The sequence below is a fragment of the Triticum aestivum genome, chromosome 6A (genome assembly GCF_018294505.1).
Source record: "Triticum aestivum cultivar Chinese Spring chromosome 6A, IWGSC CS RefSeq v2.1, whole genome shotgun sequence".
NCBI lineage: Eukaryota > Viridiplantae > Streptophyta > Magnoliopsida > Poales > Poaceae > Triticum > Triticum aestivum.
The window spans coordinates 154,027,655-154,037,567 of record NC_057809.1 but is presented as its reverse complement, the minus strand read 5'-3'; positions in this window follow the sequence as shown (position 1 = coordinate 154,037,567).

The following is a 9,913-nucleotide window of genomic DNA, read 5'->3' as shown; positions in this document are numbered from 1 at the left end:
ACAAGGGTGGAGGGCGCGCCCTACCCCCTGGACGCACCCCCCATCCTTGTGGCCACCTCGTGTGCCTTCCGAACTCCATTTTCTTGCATGATACTTCTTTCGGTCGGTAAAAAATCATTATATAATATCCCGAAGGTTTTAACCACCGTACCACGACAATATCTCCTGTTTTTGTTTCGAGCTATTTTCTGCCAAAGTTTTCAAGGCCAGGCATCATGTCGTCCCCCTCCTCCAAGAACGCGGGCGATGATGCGTGGAAAATGAAGATATATATGAGGAGAGAGTAACTCGGGGAAATCAACACGGGAGATAAGATCAAGAAGGCCGCGAAAGATCAAGTTCCGGCAGCAGAAGGAGCAGACATCCTTCAACCTCACTACGATCATCTTACTCCTACTGAAATTGAAGCTTTCAAGGTTATTGAAATAGTTCATGTGCAAACAAGTATGTCACTTGTGAAAATATTTTGTTGCAAGAGCACATCACCGCACTCAAGGGCATTATTCGCAAATTCCAGCATCTCCTACGCTCGATGTGTGACGGTACTTCATCAACAACTCCTTCATCACCACCTCCAAAGAAAGAGACATAAATACATGGGTATGGACACTCCCCTTGGCAACAGCCAAGCTTGGGGGAGGTGCCCCGGTATCGTATCACCTTTGCTCATCGGGATATATCCGGATCTCCCCAACACATAGAGCTTGCCAAAGGAAAAAGTGTAAAAAGGAAAGGTGATGATCACCATGACTCTTGTATAAGGGTAGGAGATAAAAGTAAAAGATAGGCCCTTCGCAGAGGGAAGCAGAGGTTGTCATGCGCTTTTATGGTTGGATGCACAAAATCTTAATGCAATAGAATGTCACTTTATATTGCCGCTTGTGATAAAGACCTTTATTATGTAGTCCGTTGCTTTTATTTCTTCCATATCACAAGTTCGTATAAAGATTATTTTCTTCACACTAATAGATCATACATATTTAGAGAGCAACTTTTATTTCTTGCACCGATGACAACTTACTTGAAGGATCTTACTCAATCCATAGGTAGGTATGGTGGACTCTCATGGCAAAACTGGTTTAAGGGATGTTTGGAAGCACAAGTAGTATCTCTACTTGGTGCAAAGAATTTGGCTAGCATGAGAGGGAAAGGCAAGCTCAACATGTTGGATGATCCATGACAATATAACTTCTATTCGGATATAAGAAAACATAACCTATTATGTTGTCTTCCTTGTCCAACATCAACTTTTTAGCATGTCATATTTTAACGAGTGCTCACAATTACAAGAGATGTCCAAGATAGTATATTTATATGTGAAGCCTCTCTTTCTTTCTTACTTCCTATTAATTGCAACAATGACCAAAACTATGTTTGTCAACTCTCAACAACTTTTATTCATCATACTCTTTATATGTGAAGTCATTACTCTCCATAAGATCAATATATGAAATTTTTATTTCTTTTTATTCTTTCTTTTAGTTCCCTCAAGATCATAGCAAGAAAGCAAAGCCCTTATCTCAAAACTACTCTTTGTTATATATCTCAAGGACTCCATTACATAGATAGGGATCGAAGCAAAACTCAAAGCTAGATCATACTAAAACTTTATTCTACTAGATCAAGATATAATGAGAAGGATCGAACTAAGAAAAGCGATAAAGATAAAGATGTGATGGTGATACGATACCGGGGCACCTCCCCCAAGCTTGGCAGTCACCAAGGGGAGTGCCCATACCCATATATTCATGTCTCTTTCTTCGAAGGTGGTGATGATGGGGTTGTTGATGAAGTAGTGTGACACATCAAGCGTAGGAGATTCTCCAATTTGCGAATAATGCCCTTGAGTGTGGTGATGTATTCTTGCAGCAGAATATTTTCATGAGTGAGATACTTGTTTTGCGCACGAACTATTTCAATGATCTTGAAAGCTTCAATTTCAGTAGGCGTAAGATAATCATAGTGAGGTTGAAGGATGTATTCTTCTTCGGCTGCCGGAGCTTGATCTTCTGCGGCCTTCTTGATTTTATCATCCTTGTTGATTTTCCCAAATTCTTCTCGCTTCATCTCTATCTTCATCAGCCACGCATCCTCGCCCGCATTGTTAGAGGAGGGGGACGACATGAAGCCTGGCCTTGAAAACTCTGGCAGAAAATAGCTCGAAACAAAAACAGGAGATATTTGCATGGTACGGTGGTCAAAACTTTCGGGAGATTATATAATGAATTTAAACCGACCATAAGAAGTATCGTGCAAGAAAACGGAGTCTGGAAGGCACACGAGGTGGCCACAAGGACGGGGGGGGGGGCGCAGTGGGTAGGGCGCGCCCTCCACCCTTGTGGTGGCCTCGTGTCTCTTTCGGACTACTTTAAATTTTTCTATTTTTTAAAATATTCCAAAACGAAGAAAAATTTTCATTGGAAATGTTTTGGAGTCAGTTTACTTACCGTACCACATACCTATTCTTTTTCGAAGTCTGGAACATTTTGGAAAGTGTCCCTTATGTACTCCTCCGGTGTTATGATATTAATTATATTGGTCTCAACATTTGTGGGAGTACTTGAGATATAATGTTTGATTCTTTGACCGTTTACCACCTTCGGATTTGTGCCTTCAGAATTGTTGATTTTTATGGCACCGGAATGATATACTTCCTAGATGATGTAAGGACCTTCCCATTTAGAGAGAAGCTTTCCTGCAAAAAATCTTAAACGAGAGTTGTATAGCAGAACATGATCACCTACATTAAACTCACGGTTTTGTATCCTCTTGTCATGCCATCTTTTAACTTTCTCTTTAAACACTTGGCATTATCATAGGCTTGGGTTCTCCATTCATCAAGTGAGCTAATGTCAAATAACCTCTTCTCACCAGCAAGTTTGAAATCATAATTGAGCTCTTTAATAGCCCAATATGCCTTATGTTCTAGTTCAAGAGGCAAATGACATGCTTTTCCATAAACCTTTTTATACTGAGACATACCCATGGGATTCTTATAAGCAGTTCTATAAGCCCATAATGCATCATCATGTTTCTTAGCCCAATTCTTTCTAGATATATTAATAGTCTTTTGCAAAATTAATTTAATCTCTCTATTACGTAATTCTACTTGACCACTAGACTGAGGAGATAAGGAGATGCAATTCTATGGTTAACATCATATTTAGCAAACATTTTACGGAAAGCACCATGAATAAAATGTGAACCACCATCAGTCACTAAATATCTAGGGACCCCAAACCTTGGAAAAATAACTTCTTTAAGCATCTTAATAGAAGTGTTATGATCAACACTCTTCTACCCATTTAGTAACATAATCAACAATAACTAAAATATATGTATACCCATTAGAGGAAGGAAAATGTCCCATATAATCAAATCCCCAAACATCAAATGGTTCAATAACAAGTGAATAGTTCATAGGAATTTCCTAACGTCTACTAATATTACTAGATCTCTGGCATTCATCACAAGACAAGACAATCTTACGAGCATCTTTAAAGAGAGTGGGCCAATAGAACCAGATTGCAAAACCTTATGTTCTGTTCTATCTCCAGCGTGGTGTCCTCCGCAAGACTCGGAGTGACACTTGTGTAGGATATGTTCCTGTTCATGCTCAGGTACACAACGTCTAGTAACACCATCTACGTCTTATTTGTAAAGGTGTGGGCCATCCGAGAAGTAATGTCTTAAATCATAGAAAACCTTTTTCTTTTGCTGGTATGTGAAACTAGGTGGTATAAATTTAGCAATAATATAATTAGCACAATCAGCATATCATGGAGTATTACGAGAAGAATTTATGACATTTAATTGTTCATTAGGAAAGCTATCATCAATAGGTAGTGGGTCATCAAGAACATTTTCTAACCTAGACAAGTTGTCTGCAACAGGGTTCTCAGCTCCCTTTCTATCAATAATATGCAAATCAAATTCTTGTAGCAAGAGAACCCATCTAATAAGTCTAGGTTTAGCATCTTTCTTTTCATTTAATAGCAGCATGATCAGTGTGAACAGTTAGTTTGTAATCAACAATATAAGGTCTGAACTTATCACATGCAAATACAATTGCTAATTTTTTTTCAGTAGTAGCATAATTTCTCTGGGCACTGTCTAGAGTTTCACTAGCATACTGGATAACATTTAATTTCTTATCAAATCTTTATCCTAGAATAGCACCAACGACATAATCACTAGCATCACACATAATTTCAAAGGGTAAATTCCAACTAGGTGGCTGAACAATAGGTGCAGAAATCAAGGCTTTCTTAAGTATTTCAAATGCTTCTACACAATCATCATCAAAAACAAAAGGAACATCTTTTTGTAAGAGGTTAGTGAGAGGCCTAGAAATTTTAGAGAAGTCTTTAATATACCTCCTATAGAAACCAGCATGACCAAGGAAACTTCTTATACCTTTGATATGTTTAGGACATGACATCTTTTCAATAGCATCTACTTTAGCTTTATCAAGTTCAATACCTCTTTCAGAAACTTTATGCCCCAAGACAATACCTTCATTAACCATAAAGTGGCACTCCTCCCAATTCAAGACAAGATTAGTTTCTTCACATCTTAGCAAAACTCGGTCAAGGTTGCTTAAGCAATCATCAAAAGAAGTCCCGTAAACGGAGAAATCATCCATGAAAACCTCAACAATCTTTTCAAAAAAGTCAGAGAATATAGCAGTCATACATCTTTGAAAGGTAGCAGGTGCATTGCATAGACCAAAAGGCATACATCTATAAGCAAAGGTACCGAAAGGGCAATAAAAGTAGTTTTCTCTTGATCCTCTTTCAACACAGGTATTTGAGGGAAACCAGAATAACCATCTAGAAAGCAAAAATGAGTATGTTTGGATAGTCTTTCTAGAGTTTGGTCAATAAAAGGTAGAGGGTAATGATCTTTTCTTGTAGCTTTATTTAATTTGCAAAAATCAATTACCATTCTATAACCCGTAGCAATTCTTTGAGGAATCAATTCATTCTTATCATTAGGAACAACAGTAATACCTTCCTTCTTAGGGACATAATGAACAGGACTTACCCATTGACTATCAGCAATAGGATAAATTATACCTTCCTCCAAAATCTTTAATATTTCATTTCTTACCACTTCTTTCATCTTCGGATTTAACCATCGTTGATGATCAACAACTGGTTTAGCATCTTTCTCTAGTTTAATTTTATGCTGACCTAGAGTGGGACTAATGCCCTTCAGATCATCGAGAGTATATCCAATAGCGGCATGGTGCTTCTTCAGAGTTTCCAATGATTTCTTTTCTTCATGCTCTAAAAGGTTAGCACTAATAATAATAGGATATATATTATTTTCATCAAGATAAGCATATTTCAGAGTATCAGGTAATTGTTTAAGCTCAAACACGGGATCACCCTTAGGTGGAGGAGGATCCCCAAGGATTTCAACAGGCAAATTGTGTTTCAAAATAGGCCCTTGATTAAAGAATACTTCATCTATTTCCCTTATTTCATTCATAAACATATCATTTTCATGGTCTAGCAAATATTGTTCTAAAGGATCATTAGGAGGCACAACAATAGAAGCAAGACCAATAATTTTATCCTTACTAGGCAATTATTTATCATGGGGTTGTCTATGAAATTTAGAGAAATTAAAATCATGAGACATATCCCCTCAACCAACAGTAACAATATCTTTCTTGCAGTCTATCTTAGCATTAACAGTATTGAAGAAAGGTCTACCAAATATAATGGGCAGAAATTATCTTGTGGGGAATCAAGAACAAGAAAATTAGTAGGATATTTTATCTTCCCACACAAGACTTCAACATCTCTAACAATCCCAATTGGTGAAATAGTATCTCTATTAGCAAGCTTAATAGTAACATTAATATCTTCTATCTCAGGAGGTGCAATATCATTCATAATTTCTTTATGTAAGGTATAAGGAATTGCACTCACACTAGCACCCACATCACATAAGCCATGATAACAATGATCTCCAATTTTAACAGAAACAATAGGCATGCCAACAATAGGTCTATGTTTATCTTTCATATCGGGTTTAGCAATTCTAGCAGCTTCATCATAGAAATAAATAACATGCCCATCAATATTATCAACCAAGAGATATTTAACCATAGCAATACTAGGTTCAACTTTAATTTGCCCAGGTGTAGCGACCAGACCTCAAACAGTCTGATCTCTGTGCTCCGGTGTCATCCCTGAATCAGTAATGCTGACAGCACACAGTACTCGGAGGATTTATAGCAGAGTATCAATCACACACTTATTACATCGAGTGTCTCATAATAGAACTTATTACAATAAATATGGCTTAAGGCCATCTAATAACGATAACAGCGAAAGGCTTGGAAGATAAGTGAGTCCATCAACTCCAACGGCATCACTGAGTATAGAACCACGACCTAAAACTCCTTAATCGTCGTCTGAAAAGTCTGCAACATTAACGTTGCAGCCCAAAAACGGGCCAGCACATGGAATATGCTGGCAAGGTAACACATAGAGAGTAATGGAATGAAATATGCATATTTGGCTGGTGGAAAGCTCTATGGTTACAGTTTTGCGTAAAGCCAATTTTTCCCTACTTCAAAGGAATAAATTTATTTAACTATCATGGTAGTGGTTAATCATTGAGAATGGTTGACATAATTCTCAATCCCAATTAAGCATCATCATTAAACAAAACCCAACAAAATTAATTTAGAGTAACATGTTGAGATTCACATGATAATCCAGGTACTAGATACTCAAGATGTTCATAACCGGGGACACGGCTAATCATGATTAGTTTATTACACTCTGCAGAGGTTTGCGCACTTTTCCCCACAAGACTCGATCGCCTCCGCTGGGTTTCTCGCACTATAGGGTGTTTGAGAAGACGGATGACCGAGAAATAGTCTTTTAGAAGCGCTAGCACCTTACGATCGGGTAGACCGTACCACCTACATCCCCTACATCTGCTAGTCTACCACTGTAAGAGTTCGCACAACTTAGTCAACTATGCTAGAGCCCATAATAGCTTGTGGCTGCACATGGAAGTTTCTAGAATGAATAATCTCATGATCCCTTTGAGCCTGGGTGGCGGTCCAAAAGAAAACAGGCAAGTCCTGGAATACCCAGGTGCCTCAATCCACCCAGATGTGTGTTTAAGTTGCCACCTTAGATAAACCATTAATTAACAAACTCACATCTGTCATGGATATCACTCACCCAATCCACGTCTACTAGCATAGCATGGCATAATAAGCAAACGTAGAAGTAACTCCCAAAGGTTTGATAATAAAAAGGTAATGGGTACTACCTCAACTACTTCCCATCCCACAATTTAATTAGATCCTAATCAGGCAATGTGTAAATATTGATCTAATGCAATAAAACTGGGTAGTAGAAAAGGTATGATCAAAGTGTTACTTGCCTTGCTGATGATCCGGGAAACCTAGCGATTCGAAGTAACAAGCGGCGCACTCCGGGTATTCTATCGCAGACAAACAAACAAGCATACAATAAGTACTCATCTAATGCACAGGTAAAACTCAAATAAGAGATCTAACCAGAAGGTTCAACTTAAGAACTCCGGTTGGCAAAAAGAATCAAATCGAACGAAGCAACAAAAGTCAAACGGCGAAAGAAAACAACTTCGTTCTACTAATCTGGATCTAGGGCAAATTTTACAGTAGCAAAATCTTGTTTAAGTTGGTTAAACGGATAGAGGGTTTCGAGACGAAACTCCAGGCGCTTGAATCGCCGAATTCTGATAAACGAGTGAAAAGTTATACTAAAACGAAACTCGGATCAGGAATCGCGATCGGAAAAATCGCGGATTTAATCCGAGAAAAAGAAAAACGACGAACGCTCGCTAAACTAAATAAACCGGAAAAACCGATCTATTTAAAAAAACGAAACTAGAAAAAAAAACGGTGGAAAAACCGACGAAAAAACCAAACGATTTTTTTATTTAAAAAAACTGACGGTGCGGATTACGAGATGAGGCGAACCTCGGGCGGCGTGCGGGCGAGGCGGCGGCGGCGGCGGCTCTGGTGACGGCGTGCGGCGGCGGCGGCGGGGGGGGGGGGGGGCGGGTGGGGGGCTGAGGCGGCGGCGGGCTAGGGTTTGCCCCGGGTGGGCTGCCCCGGCTTATAAAGCCTTGGCGGGCCAGAGTCCTAGTCGGACACGGCCCGTAGGTCGGTTTGGTTTTCTTTTTAAAATATTACGCGCAGAAGAAAAATAAAAAGAAATACTAAACGGACTCCAAAAATTCCGAAATAAATTGTCACGGGCTTCTAAAATCAAGCCGCACAAGGTGAACATTTATTTGGGACCTAAATGCAATTTTGAAAAACACACATTTTTCCTAAATTCAAATAAAATAACGAAAAACTCCGAAATAAAATCTTATTTGATTTTATTATTAAATCCTCCATATTTCTTTATTTTGGAAAAGCCATTTTATTCCCTCTCTCATATTTCTGTAATAGAAATTATTGATGATAAAATAAATAAAATCAAATGATCCTATTCTCAAAATTTGAGAAAACTCAAATATGAAAATAACGAAATCCCCAACTCTCTCCATGGGTCATTGAGTTGCGTAGAATTTCTAGGATCAACCAAAATGCAAAATAAAATATGGTATGCAATGATGATCTAATGTATATCATTCCAAATTGGAAATTTGGGATGTTACACCAGGGGGTTTGGGTGCTCTAATATAACCCACAGTTGAAGCTTTAGCATGATCCTTTATTCTAGCAGGGAAAGGTGGTTTCTCAATATAAGCAGTAGGAACAATAGGATCAACATTATAAGTAATGGTTTCTTCTTCAACCTTAATAGGTTCTACTACTTTAACTTCAATGGGGGGTTATATTTAAACCACTTTTCCTTAGGGAGATCAACATGAGTAGCAAAAGATTCACAAAAAGAAGCTACTATCTCAGAGTCAAGTCCATATTTGGTGCTAAAATCATGAAAATCATCGGTATCCATAAAAGATTTAACACAATCAAACTTAAGGTTTATACCCGACTCTTTACCTTCGTCGAGTTCCCAATCTTCAGAGTTGTGTTTAATTCTTTCCAATAAATCCCATTTGAGTTCAATATCCTTCTTCATATAGGAACCAATTCAAGAAGTATCGATCATGGATCGATCATTATGAGAAAGCCGAGCATAAATTTTTTGAATAATAATTTGTCTTGAAAGCTCATGATTGGAGCATGAATATAACATTGACTTAAGCCTCCCCCAAGCTTGAGCGATACTTTCTCCTTCAAGAGGTCAATAATTATATATATATATATATATATATATATATATATATATATATATATATATATATATATAGGAAAATGGTTGTGTACTCCTGGGAGTACGTACTTCCGCTCCTGATATACCACATAGATGAATCTTTTATACCTTTTTATTATTTTTAATATACTTCATTAGTAATTATTAGATACCCCAAAATGAGTTTCATGAAAAAATTCATGTGAGTCTATGTATTTTTAAATATTTACGTATATACTGATGTGTTTGTACGTGAAAATGTATATTACAAAAAGTACGTCGCAGATGATATTTTTTCAACTAAACTCATATTGGGGTATGTTAGAATATTTAATGAAGTATATTGAGAATAATAAAGAGGTATAATTAATGCGTATATGAGGTATATTGAGGATGGGAGTACATACTCCCAAGAGTACAGAAGAGGAGTCCTATATATATATATGTATATGTATATATATATATATATATATATATATATATATATATATATATATATATATATATAGTTCTGATCACGATGAACCAGATGCATATGATAAAACTTCTGATGAAATTTCAATTTCAATCGGTTGTAGTTCCATGATCCAATATCATCCAATAGCCTATACCATGTCAATGCC